At 43.2% G+C, this 16859-nt stretch overlaps 1 protein-coding gene and 1 pseudogene across 4 annotated transcripts in view; both read left to right on the forward strand.

Moving 5' to 3' along the window:
- SGCD (sarcoglycan delta) overlaps positions 1-16859 on the forward strand; it is a 236451-nt gene that overhangs the window by 43381 nt on the left and 176211 nt on the right. The window lies entirely within an intron of this gene.
- On the forward strand, positions 482-598 carry LOC136643000 (5S ribosomal RNA; annotated as a pseudogene).

Raw genomic sequence — 16859 nt, forward strand, 5'->3', positions numbered from 1 at the left:
TTGAAGTCAGTGTGTTTTGGAGACAATGGAGTCTTGGCACATAGGCTGTCCCCTCCAGGGTGGGTGCCAAGACTTGGGAGGTATAGTGTCCTAGACAGGGCTCACTGCAGTTATTGATTGATGACTATCTTCTAATTAATAAATATGGCCCTATTTTATATCAAGTAACTTTGTCTTGTATGGGGGAGATAACTGGGCTCTCCTTAATAAGACTCTCATTAAGAAAGAAAAATATACAGGTGGCTCTCGGTATCCACTGGTTCAGTTCCCACATACATCCATCCTGTTCCTCCTGTTGCCCACCCCCATGCCAGCTTAGCTGCACTCATACAGGTAGTTAGTAGTGACAACAGGCTGCCAACACGGCCAACGTTTGCAGTGATGATTCCAAAATGGCATGCACCGCTGTGCAGCCATTTACAATAGTGGAACCTGCTATTGTAAATGTTAGTTTGGATTTCACTCTTAGTATCTTTAACCTGTCAGCAACTGTTACCCTGCACATGCCCAATCTCGTCTGATCTCAGAAGCTAAGCAGGGTCAGGCCTAGTTAGTACTTGGATGGGAGACCGCCTGGGAATACCAGGTGCTGTAGGCTTATACCATAGTCTTTTAAGACTGAAGGTTACCAACCACATCTTTAACCTTAGTGTTCTCTGTCACTCCTCATCCAGTCATTCTTGGCGTTAGTTTCTGTGTCAATCCTTATCCAGCCATCCTTAAGCTTCTCATTTTCATGCATCTGTTACTCCTTAGTTTCAGCTGCTCTTTTCAGTCCTGGAAGAGGTAAATTATAGACACTGTGTGCTATATACTGTATACAGGGTGGCCCCAAATCCGCTTCCCTGGACCTTAAAGTCATTAATGCATTAAAAAGTCACTTCTAATTTTCAGAAAAAAACAGAAGTCACTTTTTCTACTCCTCCAGTCATTCTAAGCCCAGCAGAGGCCCCAGACAGATGCGTGCTGGGGATTCTGGAGCATTCCTGTACTTTCCACTTAGATTGTGGATTTCTGGAGATCCTCAGCCTTCTTTGGAAGTAACCAATCATGTGAATATGACTACTGCATTGTTGTCTGGAAAGTTGGGAAGTGTATTGAAGGTGGAAATTCTGTGCATGGAATCAAATGTAACCAGTACAGTGCAATATTTGATATGGTGGGCAAACATGTGGGGGGTGAGGAATTTTTCAGCCATGGAAGCAGCTGTTCTTGTTGGGCGAGGAGTTGACAAATTTGAGATAATGATATGTGATGGCATATGCATGATATGATTTTGTGTGAAAACATACAAAAATGTTCATAGTAACAAATTCTGCCCTCTAAGGCATCTTGTTAAGGGGCTCTCTTGATCCTTTTGGCTTTCTAATGTTTCCTATAGTTAATTTCAAAGTAAAGGAATTGCTGAAATTGTATAAACAAACATAACCTTTAATGCAAGAACAAGTCTTCCCTGCATCTGCTTTTCCAGTGGTATTTCTTCCACCAAAAGGATAAATGGAGTGTAAAATATGAAGGTTCATTTGAGACATACAATACCCAGTTCTGTACAGCAACCACATGTCTCTAGCCAGCTGTGATTTAGTAAGATAATATCTCACAGGAAGACTAAAGGGAGTTCTGTACTAGGCCATCTAGGAAATGTAATAAGCTCTCCACAGGGTCAAGGCCACTGAGATTTTCATGTGCAGTTTGATCTGCTAATGTTTACTCTGTAAGGGTATTGAAGGGTTTCCATCAAGGCCCTACAATCTACATTTTTAATGAAGAGAACCCCTGGGGGCTGGGGATAAGAATAGGCCCTCAGTTTGGCTGTACTTGTCATAAGAGGCTACTAAACAGCCACCAGGTAGATGGGACTCATCAGCCTGGGAAGGCAGCTCATCTGAGAGAAGGAAAACTCTGATCCCAAACCTCCACTGCCTTGTGGCTACATCCAGTTATGGAAGAGGCTTCAGGAGTCAACCTTGAGGCAAAATCCGGAGCCGGAGTCCCTGAGGCAGTTCGCGGCTGTATACAGTCACGCTTTGGCAACTCCTGCGACGCCGCTGGAACCAACCGTATTGGCTTCTGCTTTTCCATTGGACCATTTCAGTGACGTGGAGAGGGGGGATGTGCTGCATGGGTAACAGTCTATCCTCCCTATCTACTTTACCCAGGCTTCGTGCACTGGAGAGGACACTCTGTTCCAGAACACTATTCAGAGCGTGATACCATAGTCTTCCAAGACTGAAGGATGCCAATGAAGAGCAAATATATTTTTCTTCTCAGCTTCAAGTTAAATAGTAGAATTTGTGATAACTTTACAGGGTGTGACAATATACTTGATTTGTATCATAGCCTTGCAAAGAAATATCCAAAACAGTAACATTTGGAAAGTACAGGTAGAACCTGTTTATCTGCAGATTTTACATCCACGAATCTGGCTCAATGCGGGTCCCCTGGATTCGCATTCAGCCAGACTCAGCTCAGCCTGAGCCCTCCAAAGGGAACTGGAGCTGTGCTCCAGTCCTCTTCAAAGGGCTTTCTGAAGCCTGAAGAGATGGCACACATCCACCCACTACCTCTGTGGGCTTCAGAATGAGACAAAAAAATACTACAGGTCCAGCCTATTTATACACAGATTTTTTATACATGGATTTGACTCAACACGAATGGCCACTGCAAATGAGAAGGAATGTGCTGATCCCTGGAGAAGAGGAAAAATGCATCCCTTTAAAATCATTGTAAAAAACTGAACAGTAACAATAGCCTCGTTAATGAGAGGGGAGGCAGCTGGCTGACAATCCATCAGTCTTTCTTTCTCCAGCGGACCCCTCCCACCTGAGCACGTGAAAGAAAGGCGATAGCTTTGCATTAGTGAAGGGAGGGACTGAGTGAAGCACTTGGAGGATGACTGATTGAGTGATTGTCTTCTTAATGACTCTTATCTTACATCACAAAGGTCAGCAAGGTTGTTTTTAAATCACTGGAGCAAAGAAACTTTGTTTTTTAAATTGATTTGCTATAGTGCTTTTTTGCCATCCATGTGAGTGCTTGGAACGGAACCCACACAAATAATGAGGCTCAACCTGTATTTCCAGTTTCCCAAGGGAAACCAGAAGTAACATTTTTGTGCCTTTTATGGCATTCTGAGGCCCAGGGAAGCCTTCCAGGGCAGCGGTACTCCCACATTTAGCACCGGGACCCACTGGGACAGAATGAGAATCTGTCGGGACCCACCGGAAGTGATGTCATGACTGGAAGTGACATCATCAAGCAGGAAAATTTTTAACTATCCTAGGCTGCAATCCTACCCACACTTACCCAGGAGTAAGTTTCCTTTACTATCATTGTTAAAAGAATGTACATAGTAGTTTGTTAAAAGTACAGGTCTATAACATTTCCCCAAATGCAGTCACATATCATGGTAGCATCAAGTCTAATATATGAAAAATAAAATAATGAAATGAATGGGGACCCACCTGAAATTGTCTCATGACCCACCTAGTGGGTCCTGACCCACAGTATGAGAAACACTGTTCCAGGGGCAGTGGTGTCATTAGGGTTTGCGTCACCTGGTGCGGGAGGCGAACACGTCACCCCCTTGCAGTGGGTGGGGCAACACTCCACCTGGTGGGTGTGGTGATCTACCATCGCCCCACCCCCACTGGTTTACTGGCTGTACCTTTTGATAGAATAAAGATAGTTCAACGCAGTTTGTTTCATTGCATTCTGCATGAAATTACACGTTGATATATAACATGATAGTATTATTTTTACAAACTGTAATTTTAGTGATTTTGGTGACTAGTGGTGTCACCTCCCCAAAGGGTGTCAACTTACTAACACCTTATTGGAGCAGTTCTCAAACTTTTAGCACTGGGATCCACTTTTTAGAATGACAGTCTGTCCAGGACCCATCATAAAGCAAATTAAAATAAAAAATTATAAATAACTAATTTAAAGTAGAACAAATAATTAAATATGGGCAAGCCAACCCTGTTCCAAAAAGTGAATTTTCTCTGTAGCCTGTCTACAATAACACCCCCCCCCCCCAAAAAAAAAGAGAATCAGTTTATAGTCAGCAGGGCTTACTCCCAGAAAAGTGTGGATGGGATTGCAGCCTAAAACAAAAACATTCACCTTATCCTGTCAAGCCTCTTTTTCATTATTTTTATGCGGGGGGGGGGGGGGCTGCCTTCTGGAGCATTTGTTAAGCTCCAGTTGCATCAAATCAGGACCATTCTGGTGGCCTCACCTTTCCCTTTGCCTGACCTGCCCAGCAGCCAAGGCACGTTTGCTAACTCATGAGTAAACACGACCATGTGGCCTAGTTTTGCTTTCCATAGGGCTCAATACATTCACCAGCTTGGAGGGAAGGACATCTTTCTCAGGTGTTTTTGGGGGCTACATTCATTGGATCAGGACCATTCTGGTGTTGTTGGATTCCTCTCAGCCTGCCCTTTCTGACGGACTAAGGCAAGTTCGCATACTCACGAGTCAGCGCACGATACGGCTCAGTTTCACTTGCCATTGGGATGCATGCAGTTTTTGTTTTCCGGGTTTTTGCCAATACCTTTGGATAGGAAGGAGATATTTCACTCCCAGTTTTTGCATTGCATTCTGCTGGAAATTCCACATTCAATGGCATATAACATGATGGGGTTACTCCTAACCACCACAATTTTAGCACGTCACCCTCCCAGTGCGCGTCGTCCCCCCTTGCACGTCACCCGGTGCAGACCACACCACTTGCACCACCATAGTGACGCCACTGTCCAGGGGATTCTCCCCAAGCCCTTCAGAAAGCCCTTTGTAGGTTACTGGAGCACAGCTCCAGTCCTTGTTGGAGGGCTTAAGGGTGCGAAGATCACAGTTATCTGCAATTTTCAGTATCAGCAGGGGGGGTCCAAGAATGGATCCCCTGCAGATATCAAGGCCCCACCTGTTCAGCATTTGGGTGAGTCATGCTTATCTAGAGTTGTTATAATTTCTTTGGACAGTGATAAGGGGCAGCATTCTGGACAAAGAACCCATCTCTCTAGTGGCCTAGGAGTACTTGGGAGTTTGTCCTCTTTGAAAGTTCTGTAAATTGGCTCAGAAAGAATTGTGCCTTCACACTTAAAATACTGTATTTTGTCATCTTAAACAGAGTATTGTCCTGATTACTCATACCTCTTTTCCTTTGCTTGTGAATAATTATTACATTAGCGCATGCAAGAAGCCGCTGGTTCTTTTAGCACTAATACGATGGTTGGTGCAAATTCACAAAACCCAGTTGGACAACCCAGATGATATTCTCTCTCTCTCTCTCTCTCTCTCTCTCTCTCTCTCTCTCTCAAATATCCCACAAAAGCAGAATTAAATGCATTCAAACAAAAGCTACAGTTCTCCATGTGCTTTCTGGGTTATAAGTGCATTGAAGAACATAGGACGTCTGAGTAGACACGTATAGAATTGGGTGCACACTACATTTAATATTCTCAGCTCTCTACCAGTTTAGCTCTAACTCTCAAAATTCCTTTACAATAGACTTACTCCTCAAAAAGGCTGCAGTTTCATTGTTGTAATTCAGATCCACTACAATGCAAATTTAAACTTTAAATATAGAACGAAATGTTGCCTTTATCATGCAATTCTATGGCATAAGAGAAATGCACCTTAGATACAGTAACTGGGAAAAGTAGTGCCTGAGGGAAATCTTAACATTTTAATTGCAATATAAATATGTCACTGACTTTCTAATTTAAGTAATGCATGGAAGGTTGCATAATGTTGAAGGACTTGCAATTGTAATGTATTGTACCAGTTAGCAAAGTTAAACTTCTGGAATATCACAGCTAAAGCTAAAATATACATTGCTTCTGGTATATTAGGGTTTGTATGAAAAATACACCAAGCCCCAAAGGGTCATGGGCAATTTGCATATTCAGTTTTATCTAATTATGAACATTTGCAGACATCATTTCCAGAAATCTGTCAGGCATTGGTCTATAGTTGGTGAATATGGTATACTGGCCTTATGTTGTTGTTCCATCCTTTGGAATGGTACTGACCAGGAATCAAAATTGTTCAATTAAGCCAGACACATTCACATGCACAATAATAAGAAAAAGGTAGGAAAGCTGACAAGATGAAGACACACTGTCTTCACTTCTCCCTGCTGGTAGCTATCAAGTTGACAGGGCCTCTTCTCATGCTCGATAGTCGCTCTGAACTGTCCTGTGAGGATGCGGAGAAGGGCAAAGGAGAATGTTGCCATTTCCACCAATTGGTACTTTTCAAACTCCCTTACAGAGGCCCCAGAACAAATAGCAACTGTCTTGTGAGGAACAGGAGAAGCCAGTGAGGCATAATCCCCACTCCCTAGTTTCTGTTCAAATGATTTCCCATTGATTGATTCTATGTCAGCCACTATGGGAGAATTCTCAGTTGGATACAAATGCCCAAGCCACATAAACAGAGCTATACCTTGCAGTAAATCAGCAAAGTGAATATAGAAGGGAGAGGCCCAATATGCATGTTTTGTATGCAGAAGGTTCCAGGATAAATCCCTTCAGTAGAGGATCAGGTAGTGACTGCAGGTGAGGGGGAGCTGCTACTACAGCAGACAGCAAGATGAACCAGTGCTCTGACTCCATACAAGGCAGCATTGTGTGTTCCTATTAAAGGAAACCATCTCAGTTTTTGCTAACAGATGTTGGTTCCTGTGATACCTATTGGGAGCTCAATACCAAGCACACAAGCCACTAAGTAATACTGTTGAATTTGGCTTTTATTGATTCTGTAACTACTGTGCTTTTTCAAAATCAATCTCCTGCTGCGTTTATGTAATGACAACTACATACATTTTTTTTTCCTCCCCTTGTTTTCTGCGTTCACAGGGCACTGGAATGTTGCTTAATACTGGAGAATGAAACTTAAGTTTTCTCTTTACCCTGGAGTTGCAGCCATGCATGTTCATCTGTTGCTGTCTACATACCTAGACAGACACTATTAAATGATCAGTCTCTGTCACCGTATCCTAACCTGCCTCCCTGCTCAGGCAGCCCAACATGAGCCTCCTCATGTCTGTGCCCACTGAAAAGCAGGTGCAGATTTGAGGAAACACTTTGGCACCATGGCTGCATTACCCGGGGTAAGGGAGCAAACTCTCCCTTACCCCAAGTGGACTCCTGGCATTAGCCCATATGATCTGGTGGCTGGAGATGTAGGTACCAGGTGCCGCTGGAGACGTAGGTGCCAGGAGACTTAGGACTGGGCAGTTGTTTTTGGTTGCCAAGTAGTAAACTTATGAAGTACCAAATCAAGGCATTTGAAGTAACAGGGAGCATCAAATCTTTCTTAGATAATAAACTTGATTTCTTGAAAGTTTTGATACCAGTACTTGTGACTATCTGGTGCTTATTTCTGGAGCAAGTGAAAGTAGAATATGACTTGGAAACAAAGGATCTAATTTTAACATAAAAATGACCTATATACATATCTTGACCTCAGGTTTTTATTGCAACTCCAAGGCCTTGTTTCTTTTACTTCATAAATTCCAGGCATAAAACTTAATTTATATCACATTAAAAATACAAGTCTGGAACATTAACTTTAAAGATATTCCTCTCCAGAAGCTCATTTTTCACTAGCTTTTCCTCCTGTATTAACACAATAGACCACTGTAAAATAAAGTTTTTGCCCTGCAGGGGTAAGTTATGAGTTCAATGCACAAAAGTCATATACTGAAATTCTTGTAGGGGAGGATAGATTAATATCTATGTTATGAAACAACCAAAACAATATTTGTGTCCTTTTTCAGCATTACATATCTAGCAGATACTTTTACGTAATGAAGCAGCTACCTCAGTACCTTGCCCAGGGTGTTGCACTGATAGTCTCCAGACTTTCTGTTTGTTTACAGTATATACATAACTGCTTTATTAAAATTTTGTAAGAGCATATTTGTATAGTTATGGCCCCAGCCACTGTTTTGTTATCACTGAAATACAGAAACGTAAAATGCAGTCCCCACTCCAATAGGAGTGAATGTGTTGAGGATCTTATATATATATACTGACAAGCACTCACCTGTGGCTCCTATGTTTTTAACATCATTTGCCATTGTGAGAAGTCTTTGGATGTGAGGACAGCAATTATGGTAGAGACTATACCTATGTTTATAGTTTGTTTTTCACCTTAACCCCAAAGAGGCTTACAACAATTAAAACAGTAAATACACAACCCAATAAAATATCTAGCAGAGTGATGAGACTTACAGAGTCAGAAGTAGGTAAGTCTTACCTATCTACATAAAAACATGTCCCATTGTGTTAGTCCCAGGAAAGTGTGTGCAAGATTGCAGCTCAGCCTATCCCAAATGCCTGACAAAACACATATACTCAGCTGATGTAAAAAGACAAGAGAGATGGGGAAACACATATAATGTTATGTTATACCCACCAGCTTTAAGATATGGAAGCACATGAGATTTTACTTTTACACATTCAAGTACCAAGACCTTTTCACTATCCCAGGTAGATTGCATTAAGGATGCATTCCATAGGAATACATGCCACAAGAGTACTTCCTCCATTTCCAATTGCCATTTTAATGGATGGGAACATTTTCAGTTCCATCAGTTCTCATCCCTTGTTAGACTACAAATATGCATGCTTATTTTATGGCATTTGAAACTTTCATACAAAGTTACTGATTTTTGGCTTAACTCCATTTGTAAAAAAAGAGTTTTAAATTATTCTTTTTACATATGCTATCTTCCTAGACTCTTGCATACAACATCTGAACTCAAGTTGGCATGTGGTATGCAAATTACTAGTTCCAGTTCTATCTAATAACTACTAGTTCTTTGGTTCTATTAGAGCATGGGCACTTACACTGTGAGGCCTCCTTGTGGGGGGAGGCCCACCCAGCCTTTCCAAAGGGGACCTCCTTGTGGAGGCCTCAGAACAGTTCACCAGAAGAAGGGGGAGGTTGGGGCACCCAGTTCCTCCTTTTTGGAGTGGCAGCATTTGCCAGTCAGGAGCAGGGGCTGCTAGCAGCAAATCCTCCTGCCTGCTCTTCTGACTGCCTTGTCATCCCTGGCCTCCAGGTTTCTGTAGGGCAGACCCCTTTCCTTTGGCCCCTCCCCTTCCCTCACAGGGATGGTACAAAAAGGGCCTGTCTCTAGGACTGCCCTCCCCTGGGATTACCACAACTCCTCCCCTTCCTCTTTCCATCTCACCTGGAGCTACCAGGGTTGTTCCTGAGAGGGCTGGGAAGGCTGCTGCCTCTGCTCTGGTCTCTGCCTTTTGGGGATGGGCTGGCCCTGCCCACCTGGGTCCTGTAGCTCTGCAGATGACTCCAGGAGGTCCAGCTGTGGGCTCCTGATGTCACAGCCAGGTGCCCTGCCCGGCAAGGCAGGCCCTGGCTGGTTGGGCGAGGGAGTGCTCCCCTTCCCCCCCAAGGCAGGGGAGGGGCATTTACCCAGCAGCTGAATCGCCTGTGTCCTGTCTCCCCCCTCCCTCCTCCAAGGCAGGGGGTGAAGCGGGGGGTTCGGCATGCAGTGTTCCTCTGCTGTGCCTTGCCGCCCACAGGAGTGCCCAGGCAGCCTCTGCAGAGGTGGCCCCATGTTCCACCGTCTTCCTCCCTGCTCCTCTGGCCCAGAAGCCTTCTCCCTGGGTAAGTTGGGGACTTGTGGGAGGAGGGGAACCCCGACATACACTTTCTTGAGGGAGTAGCATATACATATTAGCCTTCTGATTAAGAAGCTTTTATATAGCAGCTCCACTGGGCCCCTAGGAAGGAGTATTTACCTTTTGTGTCTCAGGAACCTGCTACCCTTTTTAATACTGCCGGTGGTGATGGTGGTAAATTGTGCTTTTCAATGGAGTTTTGTCATAACAGTAACATTAGAATAATTAAACATCCTTTTCCAATTTGGATGGTGTTTTGACAATATCACTGCTGCATATATATGTTTGCACTGAAGACGGCCAGTAGTATGATCTGAAATAAGTGATCAACTGCCCAATCCCATGGGCAGGCTTCACTGACAGGACTAGCTTTCCCACAGTGGAACATGCTTTATGGTGTTGCAAATGTCTTTCCAATATAGCGTGTTGCCGTGTGCTTTTAGACTGCCTCCAGAGATGGTTTTCTGCAGTACATGGCAACAGCTAGGAGATGCTTTGCTGGTCCCAGTGAATTGGCCAAGAGGGAGTTTTGTGGGCAGGGGGCATTCTTGAGTGGACCAAACGGAGGGTGGGAGGCATGTTGTAGGTAGGAGGGGCTTTTATTCTGGGGTAAGAAATGTGCACCTGGATGCTATGTCCTCCAATGTCTTCTGGATACTTCACTTCTCTCCTCAGACATGTGCCAGCTATATAGAAGACCCATAGGTGATTGAGGGCACAGTCTTAACCCTGCATTAGGAGGGTTGCAAACATGCTATGAAGCATGTTTGCATCTCCTTGGGAGCAAACCGCGCCAGCGCACAGAGCTGCGCTGGAGCACGGAGACTGCATCCAGCCTCCATGGCAGCTTCCACCAGGTAAGTTGCATCGGCCAAGCTTGGCCGACATAGGGATCTGGGGAGGAGGCAGGAGAGAAGCAGGGGGGGGAGGCAGAGGGCGGTGCCAGAGGGGAGTGGAAGGTGGGGCTGTGACATGGCTATTATGCTGGATTCCAGTCCCATTCCCTGACCAGCACAGAGTGCTTGTAGCTGCTCTGTTTTCCTCGGACTTATGCCACCTCCTGATGTGGCACAAGTTCAAGGAGATCCATTGGGAATGTGGTGGCTTACCTGGGGGTAAGGGGAAAGAGTTTCCCCTTGCCTCCGGCTGAGCCACTTCTGGCCCCAGTCTTGTGCTGGATACAGTGCAGGCCATCTGGCCTGCCTGATCTAGCACAAGATAGGATTGCACTGTGAGAAGTTTATGAAGGGGTCAGGAAAGATATTTTATCTTGCCTTTTCCAAGCATAGCAATCACCCCACCATGACCACCATAGTATACAACACTGTTTGTTTTTGTATATCTGTGTGCTATAGTGGGGGAGGATAGGAATGGGATCAAAGTTACCCAAGTGATTTTTGAGCTTTGCCTCGATGTGGGTAAATAACATATATTTTGGCCTGGTTCTGCATTTATGTCCTTCAGGCAGTATGAACCAGAATTCCAGTTTGCATTTCTGATTTATATACATTTTCACAGGCCTGCACAAACTCTGTAAGGGTGCACATTATCTCTGGACTTGGGTCAAGTTTTTTCTTTCATTATGCACCTACGAGTATATGTATGGTGCAGAGATGACTTTTTGTTGGTTCTAATGGAAGGGTGAAGAAGCAATCTGGTGTTTCCTTAGCAACAGCCTGACATGCTCTGCAAGGAGAATTTGGTTGCCAGCTGTTAGGTAGATGGTTAGAAAGTGCTTCATCCTCACTCCACTGATTAAGGGCATTTATTTCCACTCCCTCTAGAGAGCCAGGGGCCTTTATGCACAGTGGATTCACAGTTGTGACCCCTGAATGATGATTGCTTGTATATGTTATATCAAGTGTTCTTGAACAACTTTTCATATCATGCAGACATTATTACAAATTGGTAGATACTGCTTTTCAACCAAAAAAGTTCACAAAAAGGTTTACTTAGCTGAATAAATAAATGGTTCCCTGTCCCCAAACAATTCACAGTCTAAAAGGATGCAGAAGAAACACCAGCGAACGGACACTAGTTAAGGTGGGGGTGAATAGGGACAAGTGCTCTCCACCTGCTAAGTATAAGAAAAGCAACACTTTAAAAGATGCCTCTTTGCCCAGTTACAAGCCCTGGAGTTACAGTCTATTGGGATTTTGGTTTGAAGTTGTTGGGGGTTTTGTGTGTGTGTTTGTTTTTTGCTTGTTGTTTCCTGGGATGGGGGAATTGAGCTTGCAGTAGTAATAAAGGTGATATTTCAACCAAACAGTTGCTTTTAGTATGATGCACATTTGAAATAAACATTTACAAAATAAGCTTTGCAATTGGTACAAAGAAGATAGCATTTTGTCTTCTATCATTTTTAAAATTTGATTTACAAACTTTGAGTCTTGTTAACACTCAATTAAAACCAAGTAAACAAGACAAAATTCCTTGGTGGGTGTGAAATGTGCAATATTTAAGTGCCATTTTCCCCCTTGGATTTTTGTTTAGAAAAAAATGGCAGTTCTGGGCTTGGGACCTATGACAGCAGAGCATGTGTCCAGGTACAGACCTGATAAAGCCCATCAACAAGCTGACATGAATTCAAGCAAGTATGCAGAATATACTGTATAAAAACCCATTCTGTGATACTTATTCTGTGTCTGTCAAACCTCTAAATTCAGATAGGACACTTCAGTCACTACTGTTGACAACGTAATGCTGACACTCAGTTTTATTTTTTGAGACATTGGGTGCCTAGCCTCCTCCTCCACAGTGCTGCTAGCTCTACCGTAAATTTGTGGATGTGATTTAAAACACACCAATTTCTTATCAGCCTAAGATTTTTATCCTTATGAAGAACCTTGGGAAGTGTTGGTTTTCCACCCTTCCTCTCTGACTTGCCTCATTATTCTCATGGTTGTTTGGCCCACTGAAATGTTAGCATATAATTTTATTGTGTTGCTTTTGAAATAGCTCTGTGCTATGAGAATGTTCCTGTAACCCATCATAGTCTTCTTTATAACAAATTTTATGAAGACAAGGGAGAATATGTTTGTCAGTCCCACTCTCTCCTTTATGCCAGGATCAGCTTTGTCTGGGAAGAAAGAAGAAGTACTGCATTCATTGTGACACAGTGTGGCTGGTGTCACAATGCCACATATTATTCTCTACAAACGGTTTTTCTTCTTTTATCTGCTTATTGTTGCATCCTGAGTGGTAGATGCTTACAGCTTTGAAGATTTAAACTGGGGCTTTCAGTTTGGTTAAATCACATGTCAGCAAACAAACATCTGTTTTGTTTTAGGCTTCGTAATGCCATTTCTTAATCATGCTTCCCATTTTCCTTTAATAATAGGTTTAGTTCAGCAAAGCATGAAAATGAAAATAAGTCCAGTGGGATGACTCAGGAAGAAATGTGAATGCAAAGAAAATACCCATATTTCCCTATACCCTATATGTGCACTTCAATCAGTATATGGCATGGTACATTGGAATGAGCTAGTTAGTAAAGGGGCGCAGAGGCTGAACTGTATCCCAGCAAGTTTCCATTTCAAGTTTCCTCTCTGCCATGAATTCACTGAGTCCCAAATCTTAACCAGCATTCCAGCACTGGCATAGCTGTGCCAATGGGGTGTGTGCTGCATCCTGCAGTTGGGTGGCACTCACGGAGGCCTCCTCAAAGTAAGGGACTGTTTGTTTCCTTACCTCAGAGCTGCATTGCCCTTATGCCGATGCTGGAAAGTGGGTTAGGATTGTGCCCTAAGTGACCTTAGGCAAGTCGACTTGTAGTGGATAATAACATAGCCTTATCTTACTGGATTGTTATGAATGTTACTGAGATATACTTAAAATGTTCTGTACAAATGCTTATTATTATACTAGCTCTATATTGTTTGGTTTATTGTTGATTGCCATCTTTGAACTGAAGCCATGTTTAGAGAAAGTTATTGGCCGGTATTGTGAGGCTCTTGGGGCAGAGCCTCTGCTCCGGCTGACTGGCCCTTTAAGGGAGTCCTGAGGAGGCCTCAGACTGGCTCAGGGAGAGGGGGTTCCCTTTTCCCTGGTCTAAGTCCTGGGCAGGGGCTGTTGGCTGTACAGCTTCTAGCCAGCCCATGCATCACTGGCCTCCCAGCTTTTGTAGGGCCAGCTACCCTCCCCATAGCTCCTCCCCTTCCTCTCAGGAGAGGTAAAAAGGGCAGTTCCTTGGGAGCCACCCTTCCCTTGGCTTAAAGGCCTCCCTTCTTCTCCTGTGCTGCCTTCACTTTGCCCTTCCCCCTGCCCTTCTGGTTTCTCCCCTCTCTTGTTGCCTGGCTCCCCAGCCCCAGAGCCTTCTGCTGAGGTAAGGCGGGGTCCCGAGTGCAGGGCGGGACCCGGACAAGTATAATTGCTTGGCTACTGGCTGTCATTGTGCCTGTACGACTCAATTGCAGTCAATTGCAGATTTGCAGTCCGTACTTAAAATTGGTCACAGAACATGTACCCCAGCTATTACTGAGTGTGCTTTTCAGATATGCATTAATGTGCACACACAGGAAAAATCTATTTTATGTGCTTGGGACCCTATGCACTGACCAGTGGTGCAACTCAATGGTATGGTGGGGAAGGAAGAGGGAGGCAAGGGTAGAGGTGTAACAGACAACCTTTATTGTGGGATAAGTTCACAAATGCAGGGAAGGGGAATCAAAAAGCAATTCAAGGTATTTTAGTGATTCATGTGGGTAAGCCCCAAATAATCAGTTTCCATATACAGGGAAGAGAGAGAGAGAGAGAGCACACCAGGGGTACATGTTGATGCAAACACATTACTGACTTGAGCAGTACTTCTTGTATTAATCAAAGGAACTTCTTCCAGTTCAGTGCTATGGATAGCAATGTGGCAGTGTGCTTTTTGCTTATTTCCTTTCTACAATATACAGTGATGATACCCATAATTGACATCTAAGTGTTCCATTGACTTAAGGGGCCTTGTCTAATTATCTGTGCTCTGAATCATGAGTTTCTGGTGAGCCTTCTTTTTAGTGGCAGCTGTCTACCCAACTGCATCTGTTCATTGTCTTGGGTTTGATTTCATTAACTGATGTACATTAATGAGGCATTAAGCAACTTGTGCTTATGTTACCAGGCAGGCAATGGCACAGCATTCTGGAGACCACACTTACTAATGCATCAAGTATGAGTAAACAGATCTTTATTTATAATTCTGATTAGGCATTGCCCCGACTGCATTAAAGATGAACCAAAAAGAAAAAATGAACCCTCCAAAAAAATAATAGGGAAGAGTTGGTTTAATTAGCTTCTGTTTCATATTATATTTTTGTGCCACAAGACTGGCCAGCCTGACAATTGAAGCTTAACGAATGCATCTGCATGATTGAAACATCTGTCTCTGTCCTAAAGGGTCAATTCATAGGCTAGATTGGCATGATGATTGCCAAGGAAAGCCAAATTAACCAAACTTAATGTTCTTCTAATCATTAGCCCATTGAGTTGACAATGATGGGTAGCAAACATGCACCAGTGAACAGTAATAAAGCTGCTCCTGGATCAGCTCAGCATAGGTTTTTTCAGGCTAATTAGGTAGACAAAAATGTTAATTTAATCAGAGGAGCATGTATTCATTAAAGAAGGTGCATAAGAGAGCTGATTGCTGAAGTAGAAAATTAGCTCAGTCAAGAGGTAAAATACAGCCACTGACTAAATTGTCCAGATTTTCAAGATCACATGTTTGTGGAAAGACTTGCCATCTATCTCATACATACACTCACAAGCACAAGAGAGGGAGAGAGACTAATCAGAAGTGTATCACATATTTATACCTGTTACAGATTGGTACAAAACAATTGTATGGTACATCTCTTTTGCATGACCATGTAGTGGAAAAGTCAGGTGTAAAGCAGATGTATAATTATAATGTTGTGGAGATCACAATAAAACTTTGCTAAAATGGGTTTATTGGTTGCCTGCATGGGACATTACTGAAGTTTGCTTTATAGTAAAGCTCTTTACAGTCAATACTAACTAAATTTCCAGCACTGATGTTGCTGTGCCAATGGCGTGCATGCTGCAACTTGCTGCCAGGGGGGTGGTCAGTCACACACATTTCAAGATGAGGGAACATTTGTTTCCTTACTTTGGTACTGCATTGCAGCTATATCAGTGCTGGAAAGTTGGCTAGGACTGGGCTGTTAGTAGGTACTTGTGATTGCTGAGATCCACAGGAACATGTGCATGTGCATTTTAATGATTTTTCTCATTGAAACCTCACAGAAATGAGATTTTGATGTCTTATATGAGAAATAATGCTGGTTAATGCGTATTTTGTTTCCTGAATTGTCCTTTATATTTATCCTTTATAGTCATGTTCTCTGAAATAAAAAAGAAAACCATTGTACATACCAAATATGATTCTTATAAATGAAGTGTGCTGATCAGCAATTCATCTTAATAGTAGGTCAATTGGATTAGAGAGGAAAAATAACAATGCCGGGCCCCGCAATAGTGTGTTGCCAAAGCTGCATGTTGCTCTCCTTCCCCCCCCCCCCCACCATGTGCAGTGACTGGTGGGGAGGGGAAGTGGAAAGGAAGTTATTTTCTTGAACACTACTCTGATTTTCTTTTCCTTCTTTCCTATCCCAGAGCTTCAAAAAAAAAAAAAATGAATGTTCAAGGTCATTGTTGCATGAGGGTGTCTTGCAATCTCTTGGTACTGCTGTATACTACACTGTGATGGGGGATAGGATTGGGCAGTAAGAGACAAATATTCACTTCCATTGGTTGAAATGCTGTGATGTTAATATATGTTTGTGGACATGAGAGAAATGTAATTATATGTAAGCTACCATGGGGAACCTTCTGAATCAGGTAGAATGGAATATAAATAAAGTGGTGACAGTACCAAAATAAAAGGCCAGTATGACAAAAGGGGAAAATAACCTCCTGCCATTTCTGAAGATAGGGAAACTTCTGATAAAAAGAAAGTGGACAAAACTACAAGTCACCCCTCCTTATTTGCAGGTTCAGGACATGCAGATTTGACCCAATACGGATCAGGAGGGCAGCGCAGGCCAGATCCTAAACCCTGTCTCTAGCCCAACCAGCACTACAGGTTCTGCTTGGATTTGCACCGCGAAATCATGAGTGCAAATCCAAGTAGCCCCATAGGTCTGCTTATGGTGTTTCTTAGGATAAGAAATCCCCTTAAAATCCCCATAT

Source organism: Tiliqua scincoides, chromosome 2, assembly GCF_035046505.1.
Source record: "Tiliqua scincoides isolate rTilSci1 chromosome 2, rTilSci1.hap2, whole genome shotgun sequence".
Classification (NCBI taxonomy): Eukaryota; Metazoa; Chordata; class Lepidosauria; order Squamata; family Scincidae; genus Tiliqua; species Tiliqua scincoides.